Genomic DNA, 16226 nt, shown 5'->3' with positions numbered 1-16226 from the left:
CCAGGTGTACATACAGTCCTGTGCTGCATGCTGACGTGAGGTGTGCACTAAAGAGATGCTCCAACCCCAACAGCTTTAACTAACACCAACTGTTACACTGGACTCAGAAGGGGGAGGGGTTTGCCTGGCCACGCCCACCAACAGTAAGCACGATGGCGTGAAGGTGGAGTCGAATGGACACCATGAATATCACCAACGAGCAGATGAATGAGCAGGAGGCCTCTTCCTTTCCACTTTAACCCAGGGGTGTCAAACATACATATGTTCCCATTCTTTCTTCTGTTTCCACCTGGATATACACAACCCGCACAAAAATATCATAAGCACACATATACAGGGGTTGGACAAAATAATGGAAACACCTTCACCTCAAGATGATAATGCCCCAATCCATACAGCTAGAATTGTTCAAGAATGGCATGAGGAACATTCTAATGAAGTTGAGCATCTCGTATGGCCGGCACAGTCCCCAGACCTCAACATTATTGAGCATTTATGGTCAGTTTTAGAGATTCAAGTAAGACGTCGATTTCCACCGCCATCGTCTCTAAAAGAGTTGGAGGGTATTCTAACTGAAGAATGGCTTAAAATTCCTTTGGAAACAATTCACAAGTTGTATGAATCAATACCTCGGAGAATTGAGGCGCTAATTGCCGCAAAAGGCGGACCTACACCATATTAAATTATATTTTGTTGATTTTTTAAGGTGTTTCCATTATTTTGTCCAACCCCTGTACACACACACATATCTGTAAATCTATTAAACTCTTCTATCTCTTTTTTTTTTTTTGAAAATGGTGCAAAAATACTGTGATTTGTTGCATGTGGTACTTCTAAACTGCTTTTTTAAACCAATCAACCAAAAAAATTTAGAACTAACTAATAAATTCTTATCAGTCCCCATTCCTACTCCAGATGTTCCTCTCATGCCCACATGGACCTGCTTGGCTTTACAATCTGCAGAATTTTGTCATACTACAAAAGCTTGTAAGAGTAATGAAACAATACAAACGTCCCTACGGCTAGGGACGGGAATCGAGAACCAGTTCTTTTTGAGAACCGGATCCCAGTAGCTCGATTCCTTGGAATCGTTTGCCTGCCTGCTTATCGATTCCACCTTCGTTCCGCATGCGTGATGACGTCACGCATACGCTGCATTGTTTTTGTCAGAACGTAGCCAACATGGTGTTGAGGCAGAAACGGTCCAAACAGACCACACCAGGTCCAAACAGACCACACCAGGTCCAAACAGACCACACCAGGTCCACTGGAACACTGCCAAAGCTTCCATGTCTTCAAAAGGGTGGAATCCCTCCAATATGTTCAAACATTTGTCCACAGCATGGGATTCATTTACAGGAATGTCACGTATTTGATTCGCTACTTAGCAGCGCTTGTGAACGCCAGACCGTCATCCGGGCCCAGTTCCGGTTCCGGTGTGGGCAACAAACGTCATACCCCCTTAAATACAAGTTTCTGAAGGTAGGGGAAAGGAAATGAGGTGCTCAACAACAGGAGACGGGCTGAGTCGAACCGGTTTCACATAGTGGAAATGCAATAATAGAGGAATTAATAAAGCGTCTTAAGTTTCACTTTCATTGCATGCCACCACTGCGCCCCCCCCCCCCCCCCCCCCCCCCCCCAAACTGGGCCCAGCATCATCTGTTATTATTATTTGTACATACTGTATGTGTTATATTTTCTGTGCAGAGATGGAAATATAAAAGACAGTTAATGCAAACACACCAGTTTGTACTCTTTTATTCCTTCACCCAATCAGAATCGATATGAATGAATGAATGAATATTTTTATTTTTGTGTCTTGCATAAAGAACATGCCCAGCCCTTACATGAGCTTATAAGACACCAAAAATACAAACCAAAAATCAAACACCAGACAATAGGCACAAGACAGATATGAACAAAACAAAATACTGACCTATTTAAACAAACATCTGCTGCTTTTTCCAGGCTTCACAAACAAATAATGATCATTTATATACATTAGAACTAAACAACCATTTCATCTTGTCCTCATCAGTGCTCCAGAACATATCAGGATTTCAGATACACATATCATCGAACAGAGGGGCTCTCAGTTCATCATATAGAGGACAAGAGGATTGATAAGAGGATCGATAAGGAATCGGATCGATAAGCAAAATTGACAGTGGAATCGGAATCGTTACATTCTTATCGATTCCCACCCCTACTGGTACCCGAATCGAGTCGAGCCGGTTCCATGTAGCGGAAACGCATCATATGTGACCCCCCCTGCTTTGACCTTTCCCAAAGCTCTTAGAGGTGTTCACCAAGATCCCATGTTCCCCCTTTCTGCTTTTATTGTTTCATATGTCCTCGACCTGAGCTTTATGTGGGTGCATTTTCCCGTTTCCTGCCCGTTTGGTCCATTCATAGCTGTTCTGACTGAAAAAAAACATATCTTTTTAACTCCCCTCAATCCCAAATCCCAACCCACGGGGTGGGGGGGGCAGCGGTACTTGCACTATTTAGCAACTGGACATATTATGAATGTCCTAAAATTAAAAAAATCCCCTCTGAAGATGAAAAATATAAAGCACGGTGGCAGAAAACAGCTGGATACTGGAGGATAAGGTCGAATAATTCCTTATATCAGAGCTATTTTTCCCCCCTTTCATTTTTAATTTCACGCATTTTATGCACTTTCAAGGGCAATTTCTGACCCTGCCTCTGTCCTGTCTCTACCTACTTTCATCTTCGCTGGCTCTACCTGCTTCGTATTCCCCACCAGTCCCTTACGAAAAGAGAAACAAGAGCGCGAGAGGGAGAGAAGGGCAGAAAGACAGGAGGGCAGACAGTGAGAAACAGATGAAAGATAGATAAAGATAGAAGCTGGCCCGGCTTCAGTAACAGAAAAAAAAAAAAAAAAGAAAAGAAAATTTAACTAAAACTCCTCCTGCTTTCTCTCTCTGCGCTCCACTCACCAGATTCCTCTCTGCCTGCCTTTCCAGAATCCCTAATCTTGCCTGTTAACAACCTGCCAATAGGGCCGCGGTCCTCATGAATAAACATATGGAGAATGGAGCGTGGCCCGCAAACATGACAGCCAGCGTTCCCGTGGAACAGCCAGCACGCCTATAATGCATCCCCGGGGCTCGCCTCCGAGTCAGCCCATCACTTAGCGCTCTTTTCCACTTCTTAAAATGTCGCCGCCTTCAATCGGCAGGCTATGATCTTTTAATAATGACGGCAGGTAGAGGACGTCTGGGGGGGGGGGGGGGGATTTGTTAACCCTTTAAACCCTCGACCTAAAATGGTCTGTTTGGACTTTTTTTTTTATTATTTTGACTATGGGTGCATCTATGAAACTGGTCCCTGAAAGCAGGACATGGAGGCTACAAGTGGCCGTTGTTGCAAAATCACTCACCATTTATTTGTATTTAAATGGGCAGGTTCCGCATGTAACACGAGTGGACACAATAGATTACACAGTGGACTTTATTTCTTATTTAAACTATGGGTGCGTTGATGAAACCAGTCCTAAAAACAGGACATGGGGGCTAAAAATTCAAATCAGATGTAGATGAATGTTATGAAGCAGGTTTGGAAGCACTTTGGGTCTATTTTAAAACTAAATATTTACTGATATAAAAAACTATTTTTCAGATAAAACACATTTTTATTTGACACGCACATGCAAAAATCTGCATGTAACTTGAGTGGACACAATAGATTACACAGTGGACTTTTTTTCTTATTTAAACTATGGGTGCGTTGATGAAACTGGTCCCTAAAAACCAGACATGGGGGCTAAAATTTCAACAAGATGTCGACTAATGTTATGAAACAAGTTTGGAAGCACTTTGGGTCTATTTTAAAACTAAATATTTACTGATATAAAAACTATTTTTCAGATAAAACACATTTTTATTTGAAACACGCATGCAAAAATCTGCATGTAACAAGGTAAAAAAAAAAGGACACGAAAATAACGCGCTACTGTTTTTTCAAATATCATGTTGGGAATCAAAGTAAATATGCGCAGCAGAGTGATTCACAAAAATGACCACTGTTGCAAAATGATTCACGATTTATTTGTTTAAATGGGCAGGTTCCGCATGTAACACGAGTGGACGCAATGGGTTACACACTGGACTTTTTTTTCTTATTTAAACTATGGGTGCTTCGATGAAACTGGTCCCTAAAAACAGGACATGGGGGCTAAAAATTCAACAAGATGTCGACTAATGTTATGAAGCAAGTTTGGAAGCATTTTGGGTCTATTTTAAAACTAAATATTTACTGAGATAAAAACTTTTTTTCAGATAAAACACATTTTTATTTGACACGCACATGCAAAAATCTGCATGTAACATGAGTGGACACGATGGGTTACACACTGAACTTTCTTTCTTGTTTAAACTATGGGTACTTCTACGAAACTGGTCCTAAAAGCAGGACAGAGGGGCTACAAATTCAAACCAGATGTAGACGAATGTTATGAAGCAAGTTTGGAAGTACTTTGGGTCTGTTTTAAAGATAAATATTTACTGAGATAAAAGAGAAAGTATTTTCAGATAAAATACATTTTTATATTATTTTTATACAAAAATCCGCATGTAACATGGCAAAAAGGACACGAAAATTACGTGCTACTTTTTTTTCCAAGTATCTTTTTATTCTCCCACAGGTACATGTTGGGAATCAAATTAATTATGCAAGACAGAGTGTTTCACAAAAATGACTGCTGTTGCAAAATCACTTGCCCTTTATTTGTGTTTAAATGGGGAGGTTCTGCATGTAACGTGAGTGGACACGATGGGTTACACATGAAAACACGAATGAGACAATTCATGAAAAACCCACATGTGTGGATTAGAAAAACCACTAGGATTGTCAAATTTAACACAGTGTCTTTATTTATAATCTATATAAGACCATTTACGGCCACATTTTCAGATCTAATGCACTGACACCTTGGTAGCTTTTCATGTACCAATTTTGGTCCAATTTTTGGCCCCAAAGTTTTATTAAAAATTCATTAATTATGGGATGGCTCAGAGCAAGAGGATATTTTTTTTTGCATTTATCTGAGGTCATCATTAGGTCCATCCTGGGGGAAAATATGTCCAAATTTCTCTTTTGTTATTGGGTCTAAAAAGCTGGAAAAGTGCCAGATACCAAAATGAACCCAGTTTCATAGAAGCACCTACATAAAAAGGTTAGAAAATAAGCTGTGAGTGAGTGCTTTTGCCCATTTTTCCAGATCTTTCAAAATCTAGCAGTCATTTCCAATTTACTGCATGTTATAATTCTGCTACAACAGCTTTTTCTCCAGCTTCTAGTTCAGGCGTGAGTGAAATTACAGTAATGACCCGATAAAACCTCTAAAGCATAACATCTCAGGTTTCAGAAGCAGTTGGATTTTTTCTAATCGCACCAACAGTGAAAGAGTTACAGCCATCCAAACTGCATATGCACAGGGTGTGTCAGCGATGACGCGTCAGGTTTTAAAGAGTTAAGTGACTGTGTAGGGATGGATGGTTGGACAAGGTGGAAATCAAAGCTAGAATAAGATGAATAGGATTAGTTTGAATGTGGTTTCCACCTCTCTGTGCTAACGACAAGTTCTATTATTGATTAATCGGATGCATGTTTACAAAATGTGTCAGAAAAAACGTAAAACATGCTGTGGTTTCTGCAAGAGGAACGACTAACCCTTTATCGGGCAAGTGACTATTTTTTGTCATTTCCATACAATACAAAACAGTGACAGCAACAGTTCCAGTGAGGACAGTGAGTCCACAATCTCAGGTCCAATGTGGTCTACAGGGTCTGGAAGGTTCACCTCTGCATGAACAGTGAGTGGACCTGCTTTGTTCAGTACCATGAAGTAATGGTACTAATGTCAGGAATGATGAAGTAATGGTACTAATTAGGGATGTAATGATATGAAAATTTCATATCACGGTTATTGTGACCAAAATTATCACGGTTATCATTATTATCACGGTATTATTGAAACTGTGCTCAAAATTTTCAAAAAGTACTTATGCACACACTGAAATATTTTAACCAAGTTGCATAAAAAAAAAAGTAATAATAAAATAAAAAATAATAAGCACAATGTACCTTCTCTTGGCAGAAACATTCAAATATTAACCCTTAGGGGTCTGAGCCTATTTTGGCCGTTTTTCTCTACATTCGATTTTGTCTTTATATACTATATAAACAAATGTTTACTATACCCATGTTTGGTATCTTTTTTTTTTCAGCACAACTTCATCTATCTCATCTGTCTTTTATTTTTTTACTTAAACCTACTATATCAGAAAACACAAAAAAATAAAAATAAAATCCGATTTGACAAATTTATATACTTTATTGCATAAATAACCCACAGATGCTTAACAAACCTATTCAAAGACTTTAAAAGTGAATATTGGTTCCAAATATTAGGTATAGAAAATCAAAATTGTAATAAATTAAAACTATACTCAAATATTTAATATAAAAGCAGATCTTTACACAGGGTTTTTTTCCCTCAAAAGTGCAGTCAAACACGGTTATCATGATAATTAGAATTTAAACGGTAATACTAAGTGTTGGCAATTTTACCACGGTTTATCGTTATACCGGTAATCGTTACATCCTTAGTACTAATGTAAGGAATGAAGTTCAAAGGGATCATGTGGATGTGGACAGGGGTCTGGACCAGCACTTATGTTGGTCTAATGTTCTAAAAGTGATGTTCCTTTCACCTTATATTGTGTTTTTCTAGTGTTTTTTATATTTACATCGTGGATTTTTTTTTTTTTTTTTTTTTTTTACATTTACAGGTGAGGAACCAAATATGGTTACTTCACTGACCTTGATTTTCTACATAAGAAAAAAAACTTTGAAAAATTTCACAAAAGTAGAAAAAAAAAGTCATGTTATGTCCTTCAATAACACAATAAGTCTGAAATTTTGACTTACAGAGTATTTCTATGAGTGACCTTAAGGGTTGAACTGATGCATATGTGAAGAAAAATGTCAGAAAATGGTGAAACATCGATCGATCGATAGATATGTCCCATACATATCATGTGACCAACGATACAGTACTTTTTAATAAAACTGTGTTAAGTAAAATATAAACTAAAGAAAAATAAAAAACAACAATGAATCTCCGTCAGATCTGCTTTTGAATAAATACCTATAAATATTGATACAGTACTTTTTAATAAAACTGTGTTAAATAAGATATAAACAATAAAGAAAAATGAAATAAAAAAAATCTTCATCATATCTGCTTTTGAATAAATACCTAAAAATATTGATACAGTACTTTTTAATATCGATACCATATTGTGAAATGAAATATCGTGATATATTGCAGAACCGATATTTTCTAACACTCCTAGTGACTGAGCTGGATATATAGAGATATATATATATATATCCCATATATATCATGTAACCATCGACACAGTACTTTTTAATATCAACACAGTAATTTTTAATATTGATGCAGTATTGTGAAATGAAAGATCGTGATACATTGCAGAACCAATATTTTGTAACACCCCTAGTGACTGAGCTGGATATAAGAATTTAAGTCTTAAAATAAGAGTAACAAGTAGGAAAAAAAATCTTACAATAAGTGTTTGATTCTCTTGCTTGAGCTAAAAATGACCACTTTAACCAGAACTGTATTTTGGGTGTTCCGCATTGGAGTCTGATGTGTTACCTACGGATCTGAACACCCACTGTGGGTCATGTGACCATTGATACAGTACTGTTTAATATTGATACACTACTTTTTAATAAAACTGTGTTAAATAAGATACAAACAAAGAAAAATAAAACAAAAATGCTTTTGAATATCTGCTTTTGAACAAATACCTAAAAATATCGATACAGTACTTTTTACTATCGATATAGTATTGTGAAATGAAATATGGTGATATACTGCAGAATCAATATTTTCTAACACCCCTAGTGACTGAGCTAGACAGATAGATAGATAGACAGATAGACAGATAGATAGATAGATAGATAGATAGATAGATAGATAGATAGATAGATAGATAGATAGATAGATAGATAGATAGATAGATAGATAGATAGATCATGTGACCATCGATACACTACTTTTTAACAAAACTGTGTTAAGATATAAACAATAAAGAAAAACAAGAAATAAAAATTAATCTCCATCATTCCTGCCTTTAAATAAATACCTAAAAATATTGATACTTTTTAATATCAATACAGTACTTTTTAATAAGACTGTGTTAAGATAAAAACAAACCAAAAAACAATAATGAACCTCCACAATATCTGCTTTTGAATAAATACCTAAAAATATCGACACAGTACTTTTTTTTATCGATACAGTATTGTGAAATGAAATATATATATCGATATATTGCAGAACCGATATTGTCTAACACCCCTATCCACGACCTAATAAACTAAACTGAACTAAACCCAAGAGCATAGTGGTGTAAACTGGGGCCTACGAGTAAAAAACGCAGCAGAGTGGGACTGAAGTGTCCGTGGAGCTGCCGACAGGTCATGATCCCACGCTGAGGTCATCGTACCTCCTCACAAATCTACCGAGGTCAGACATTTCTGAGGCCTCCGACAGCTGCATCTATCACCATCCCCTTCCTTATATATATATATATATATACATATATATATATATATATATATATATATATATATATATGTATATATATGTAATGTGACCATCGATACAGTATCTTTTAATATCGATACAGTATTGTGAAATGAAATATTGCAATATATTGCAGAACCAATATTTTCTAACACCCCTAGTGACTGAGCTGGATATAAGAATTTAAGTCTTAAAATAAGGGTAAACAAATCTTAAAATAAGTGTTTGATTCTCTTGCTTGAGCTGAAAATGACCACTTCAACCAGAACTGTATTTTAGGTGTTCCGCGTTGGAGTCTGATGCGTTACCTACGGATCTAAACACCCACTGTGGGCTCATGTGACCATCAATACACTACTTTTTAATATCGATACAGTACTTTTTAATAAAACGGTGTCAAATAAGATATAAACAAAAAAGAAAAACAAAAAACTAAAATGAACCTGCTTTTGAATAAATACCTAAAAATATCGATACATTATTGTGAAATGAAATATCGCGATATATTGCAGAATTGATATTGTCTAACACCCCTTTCTGCGACCTAATGACCTAAACTAAACTAAACCCGAGAGTGTAGTGGTGTAAACTGGGGCCTACGAGTAAAAAACGCAGCAGAGTGGGACTGAAGTGTCCGTGGAGCTGCCGACAGGTCATGATCCCACGCTGAGGTCATCGTACCTCCTCACAAATCTACCGAGGTCAGACATATCTGATCTGAGGCCTCCGACGGCTGACGGAGACCAGCCTCCACCAGCTGCATCTATCACCATCCCCTTCCTTCTCCAACCCCCCCCCCCCCCCCCCCTCCCCCTGAGCTGCCACATGTACTCTGGGAGTGCGAGAGCAGCACTTCTGACAGGGTGACGGTGGCAATGCTGCCCTGAGTCGAGCTGAACACCCTGGGGCGTCAGTAACTCCGACGCTTCACATGCAGCGTCGAAACTGGAGGTTGGAGGTAGTGGTGGTGGGCGAAGGGGGGGGATGGGTAAGGGTATAGGGGGTGGGGGGTGCCCAATGAGACAGTCATTTGAAATCACGCCTCCCTCTGCCTCTTCTCGGCACCGAGCATTGCCTCTCTTGGCGACACAGGAACACCTTATGCATTATTAAAGACACTTTTTCCTAAAAGGCTGCTAGCACATTATTCTGCAACCACAGTGACATGTCTGTACACTCAAAACGTCCACTTTAGCCGTGGATCTGGAGGATGCAAGCCAGGTAGCTCTGCAGAAACCCAACATGCTTTTAACCACGCACAGGATGACTCATTACCTGCCATTTCATCCCATGAGTCAAACCTTCAAAACGAGCACAAATTGCAATTAAAAAAGGCCACGAATGTGAGTTGTACTTTGTTGTGTGATGGTTTTCCTTCACTGTAAATGCAAAAAAAAAAAAGGATGCTTGTCTTGGATTAGCTCCTGCAACCACAGTGGAGCAGCAATAATGTACTTTAACCCTTTCATGCCTAGTGGTCGCTACAGCGGACAGTTATTCAAAGCCTCTTGTATATTCATGGATTTTGTCGTTTTAGTTCCGTATCAGCCGACACAGTGCACACTTATGCACCATCCCATACACTGACATTCAGACCATTTCTGTAACTTTACTGTTATTGACAAACCTGATCTGCAGTAACATGTTCAGTGTAAATCAACTGGTAATTTTTAGACTGTAATTAATAGTTGGGTATTTTGGTTTGTTTGTTTTTTTTAAACAAAAAGGAGATTTTTTGTATATTATCTCTATGAAGTCAGTACTAACTAGTATTAAAATATGTTAAAATGTGAGAAAACATCTGATGAGCATCTTAAAAAATGTTTTTATTTCATTGTTTTAATATCCCTTTTTAATACTGAGTTTTAAATACATGTTTGTTTTTGGGTTTTTTTGCTTCAAAATTTAAATGTACGGTGTAGCTGAGTGGACATTTTTGTAACTCCATCAAAAAAAAAAAAAAAAAAAAACAATCGCATTGTTTTTTGTTTTTTTTTGTTTTGTTTTTTTCAGGTGGAATAAAAACACTCAAGAAAAAATTTTGACTCAGGTTCACATAATTCATGCATGAAAGGGTTAATAGGCTACTCCTAAAATGACGTATTGAAGGTGGAACATGACACATATGGAATTATGTTTGATAGATAGGCAACGATTAGGGAATAGGATCCACAAGGGGGCGCCTTAAAAAAAAAATGACCGAGATATTTGGAGAAAAAAAAAAAAACTGGATTAACTTTTAGGATGCATCATATTATATCTCCTTGCTCCAGAAAGTAATGTTAAAAACCCACAACTCATAACTGGAAACGCAGTAAAAAAAAAAAAAAAAAAAAACGTAGCCACAGGCCAAGAGCGCGAGGAAAAGCGGCCACTTTTTTTTTTTTTTTTTTGCGCAACAAAACCAAAAAAAAAAAAAAAGTCAAACTTCAACCAGCAAAAAAGGAGAAACTTACATGTGTTTACTGTCCACAGTGTTGGCCGTCCACCTGCGCTTTCAACAAGTTCACAGAAGCAGAATGAACAGCAGAATGAACACAATGAAGCTCTTTAAGACGCGCTCCTTAACGGGAATGTGATGAGCGCGCACGTCAGTCTCTGAGGAATCGCTGTGCGCACCATCTCTCACTCCGTTTGGGGGGACCGAGGAAAAGGGGGTAGAAGGAAAAGGGGAGGGGGGGGGAGTAGTGTAAGAGAAAACGATTAAGACGAGGATTTTTTTTTTTTTTTTTTTTTTTTTTTTTCCTGGCCACTTCAAAACAAATGACTGATCACCGTCCTGAGGGCTCGGTCAGCACGAGCTCCGATGCCAAAGTGTCCATCATCCTTCTCTCCCCAAAGTGTCATTCCATCACGGCGTCGATGTCAAAACACTATGACGCGTGCAGAAAAAGGACAAAAACACTCATGCAAAAGTACTTTAACCCTCCTCTTTTTACAATTCCTTCATTTCCAGAGTCGGTTTTTTGGTTCCAGTTGCGGATCCCCCCTCTCTCTCTCTCTCTTTTTCCTCTGTCTTGTGTCTCCGATAAGGTTTCAACCACTCAAAAGAGACATGAATCACACCAATTAGACTCGGCTGCTGAGAATATCCGCTCCCATCCACGCGCGTCCCCTTCTTTTTTTTTTTTTTTATTCTTTCCTTCTCCGGCGCGGCGCAGCATCCACCGACCGCCCAGACGGAGATGACGGGGATGATAACGCGCTCCGAGGCTCTATTAGATGAGACGCACACTCAGCTTGTCCTCCCTCCATCCCATCCACCCCCCCCACTCCACGCACACCTATGGTTTCTCTCTCCCCACCCCTCCTCGCAGCCCCTCTCTCTCTCTCTCTCTCTCTCTCTCCACCACCTCACCCTCCCACCCTCATCCACACACAAACACACGTTCTCTGTCGGGACCCGTTAGGAAGTCAGGAGGGAGGAGGAGGGAGGAAGAGGAGGATAGCCTGGAGTTGAATCTCTTTTTTGCTAGAGTTTTTTACACGACTCGTCTTGATCGCGTGTAATTATCCAACAAATGTGATCGTTAATCAGTCTCAAAGGAATAATTACATCCGGGTAAAAAAAAAAAAATCTATGAGAAGGAGACAAAAAAATTAAGTGTTATTTAAAGAAGTAGCTTACATGTGTGTTTTTGTTTTTTCTCCTTTTGCTTAATGATACATTCAATGCTATCATCACGCATCAAATTATCTAAATATAACATCTAAGGTGTGTTTCGCAATATACAGAGGCGCGTAATTATTCCACAAAAAAAAAAAAAAAAGTGTGAATGAATGTTGCGCTCTGCGACTATTTTAAGATCTGAGAAGGTTTTTTTTTTTTTGAGTAAATGAGGGATCTGAGAATGAATGCGTGCGTAAAAGTAGAAGAAAATGACCGATTTCGCTGCAATTCTGATGTTATTTCATAAGAAATCAGTGGAAAACCTCTCCAAACTGGATGCTTTTTACGCGCAATGGATCTGACTAACACCTGCTTATTTTTTGTTTTTATTCTAAAGGGAATAAAAAAAAAATGGGGTGGAAATGTGATCCTGAAGGCCAAAAGTGCAAAAGGAAGTTGGAGTAAACTTGGAGACTCCTCGTGCTCTGATTGATTAGCAGAAAGGGGTGGGGGGGTGGGGGTGGGAGGGGGGTCACGGCGCTTGACGCACAGGTTAACCTCGCAGCAGGTTGAACAGCTGAATGTGTCGGTGTTTACTGTGTTTGAGCGGCGTTTCGGGGCCCGGAACGCAACGCGGAACCACCCTGACCTCTGGGTTTTGGGGGCGTGATGCGTTCAGGGACACAGAAGGAAAAAGGTAGAAAGGACGTTGTAGGTTAGAGAATTTACGCACACGTCTAGTTGTTTTTATTACGCAAAAAAAAAAGTGGAATTAAAGAGAAATATCAGTAAGTAGAGGTGGGAATAACATAGTAAAACACATGGAAATAATCAGGCAGTTTGGTTAAAATATTCCAGATGTGAGTAGAATCCAAGCAAAACGCGCCGCTTTATTGTGTTCATTAGTGCATTTACACGCGTAGAAAAGGTGGGGTAGGGTCGACTGGTGAGCGAAGCCGTGAAAAAGATCATCTGGAGGGGGTGGGGGTGGGGGGAGAAAAAAAAATTAAATAAATAAAAAAATAAACGAGCCAACTTTCATTAATCACGGTGCACAATTTGGCCACCCACTCGGCGCGCGTCGCAGCGGAGCTTCAAAAGTTTACGCGCCTCTGCATCCACTTGGAGGCGAATAAATACAAAAAAAAGAAAAGAAAAGAAAAGAAAAGAAAAGAAAAAGAGAAGAAATGGATTCTCTCACCTCGGTCCTCACTGCTTCATGCCGTCGAGGGCAGCCTGTTGCAGCCAAATAAATCCAGTTTCGGAAATCGGGGGCATCTTTGAGCTCGGCGCAGGTGTCCGGGAGACTCGGCGTGGATCGACCCGCTTGTCTGCGCCGCTCCCGGGGAATGGAGGAGGTAGAGCTCCCGGTACCAGCACCGCGTCACTCAGAGCCGAAGACAAGACGATGAGGAGGGGGAAGAAAAAAAAAAAACCTCCGGAGTCCTGCAAGCAAAACGCAAGCTTTAAAACAAGAAAATATCTGGACGTGGTTTCAGAAAAAAAAAAAATATAATAATAATAATAAATAAGAATCCAAGTGGCACGGTTAAAGAGAGTGTGAGAGAGCCACCGCACTCACTGCACTCTGACACAATGAGAGGGTGAGGGGTTGACAACTGACTTTCACCTGAAGTTTATTTCTCTGTTGGAGCTGGAGAGCAGCGACGGAGGCGATTGAGAGCAGACCAACACAAACATTTCATTTGATTCCAACTACAGCAGGTAAAAATAAGGTATTTTGATGCGTTTTTTTGTTTTTTTTGTTTTTTTTTTGGTGCCAAACATCAGAACGCACATGCAAAACGCGCACCAGCAGCATATTTAAAAAAGGATTGGAATGAAACCTATAGGTCACAGGTGTCAAACATGCGGTCCGGGGGCCAAAAACCGGTCCGCCAAAGGGTCCAATCCGGTCCCTGGGATGAATTTGTGCAATGCAAAAATTACACTCAAGATATGAACAGTCAATCCTTTTACTTTAGGGGCCATAAAAAGCCCTACTGTAGTCTGAAGTGGGTCAGATCAGTAAAATACTAGCATAAAAACCTGCAAATAATGACAATTCCAAATTTTTCCTTTCTGTTTTACTGTAAAAAAGTTAACCCTTTCATGCTTGAATTATGCTAACCTTAATCAAGATTTTTTTCCTGTTTTTAATTCCTCTTTAGGCATGAAAAAAACAATGCGATAGAATTTTTTAATGAATCTATTTTTCATTAAGTTACAAAAATGTCCACTCAGCTGGACAGCATACGTTTAATTTTTGAAGCAAAAACATATTTAAAACCCCTTTATGATGATAAAGTGATAGACTGTGTTAAAACTATGAAACAAAAACATTTTTAATGCAGCTAATCTTATGGTTTCACATATTTTCTCATATTTTAATAGTAGTTATGGAGATAATACGCAAAAAAAAAAAAAAAAAAACTTTTTGTTTGAGAAAATTATCAGTTGATTTCCTCTCAAACATGTTAGTGCAGATCAGGTTTATCCAGAACAGTACAGTTCCAGTAATGTTCTGAATGTCAGTGTAGATGATGCATGAGCATCCACTGTGTTGGTTAATACCCTCCTGAGACCCAGGAAAGTGAAAATCTTTAGCTTTTTTACATTAAACAGTCATCTTGATTGGAAACTGCATAATGCAACACTTTTTTCAGATACATTTTTAAAATTATTTTCATTTATGTATTTTTTAATGGAATGTCCTTTGCAATGAACAGCATTTTTTTTTTTTTTATTAAAACTGTCAAACTTTAGTACCCTACAGAGGACAAAAATGCACTGCTGGGTCTGAGGAGGACATGGAATTAAAACAACCATGAACATACAAGAGAACAGCTGGAGAATATCTGTCATCATATACATTTACAAACTAGCCTCTCACAAAAAAATATGAAAAACTAGAAATGTCCTAAGAGAAGTGTAATTTTATAATAATAATAATGGATTGGATTTATATAGTGCTTTTCTAGACACCCAAAGCGCTTTACATTATTGACCCATTATTCATTCGCTCTCACATTCTCCCTCTGGTGGTGGTAAACTACATCTGTAGACACAGCTGTCCTGGGGCAGACTGACAGAAGCATGGCTGCCATTTTGCGCCTCTGACCACCACCAAACATTCATACACCAGTGTGGATGGCACTGGAGGCAAGGAGGGTGAAGTGTCTTGCCCAAGGACACAACGGACTGACAAGGACAGAGCGGGATTTGAACCGCCAACCCTTCGGTTATTGGACGACCCGCTCTACCACCTGAGCCATGGCTGCCCCCGAATTTTACTAATATTCTGCCAGTTACTAAAATATTATGTCTATTTGCAGATCCATTGTGCTCTGGAAGTTGTAGTGCATATTTAAAAATGATAAGCGGAGGCAGACTATAATTAAAATTGCACTTAGTTTTCTCAATATATTTAAGTTTTTTCATGGTTCTTCACATTTTTAAAAGGATAGTTTATAGATGTAAAAGTTTCCATAATGTAAATTTACTTTTTTCACTATAAAACACACTGAAATGTTTGGAGTTGGCATTATTTCTATATTATCTTACCACTTCAGATCATATTGGGAGGATGTGGCCCCTGAACTAAAATGAGTTTGACACCCCTGCTATAGGTGCTTAATTGCGTAAAAGAGAATTGAGGATGATAAAGCTCAATAGGGTGATGAGAAAAAAGGAGAAAAAAAAAGCTCAAACCACATCCTGGAGCCAAACAAACAACAGGGGTTATGGTAAATATGGTGTTAATTGTGCGCAAAAGCAGCCAAGGTTGATCTGACAGTAATTTAGTGATGTCTCAAACTGCCAGACGCAGCACTTTGAGGTGAAATGCATTAGTTTTATTGACATTTATCTGCAACAAAGGCACTGAATCATTGGCACAGTTTCCTGTAACAAGCAAAACTCCCTCAAACAGAAGCTATGCTTTCACAGATTCACAGAAATGAGTGT

General features: G+C 38.8%; 1 protein-coding gene across 1 annotated transcript in view; it reads right to left on the bottom strand.

Moving 5' to 3' along the window:
• LOC115411070 (netrin-G1-like) overlaps nt 1-13752 on the bottom strand; it is a 206960-nt gene extending 193208 nt beyond the window's left edge. Inside the window, exon 1 of the mRNA XM_030123011.1 lies at nt 13462-13752. The gene's annotated coding sequence lies outside the window, so the exon portion shown is untranslated. The remainder of the gene's footprint in view (nt 1-13461) is intronic.
• Nucleotides 13753-16226: the final 2474 nt, after the last annotated feature.

Source organism: Sphaeramia orbicularis, chromosome 20 (assembly GCF_902148855.1).
Source record: "Sphaeramia orbicularis chromosome 20, fSphaOr1.1, whole genome shotgun sequence".
Taxonomy (NCBI): Eukaryota; Metazoa; Chordata; class Actinopteri; order Kurtiformes; family Apogonidae; genus Sphaeramia; species Sphaeramia orbicularis.
The sequence above is the reverse complement of the archived record's forward strand: the minus strand, read 5'-3'. Positions and strand labels throughout refer to the sequence as shown.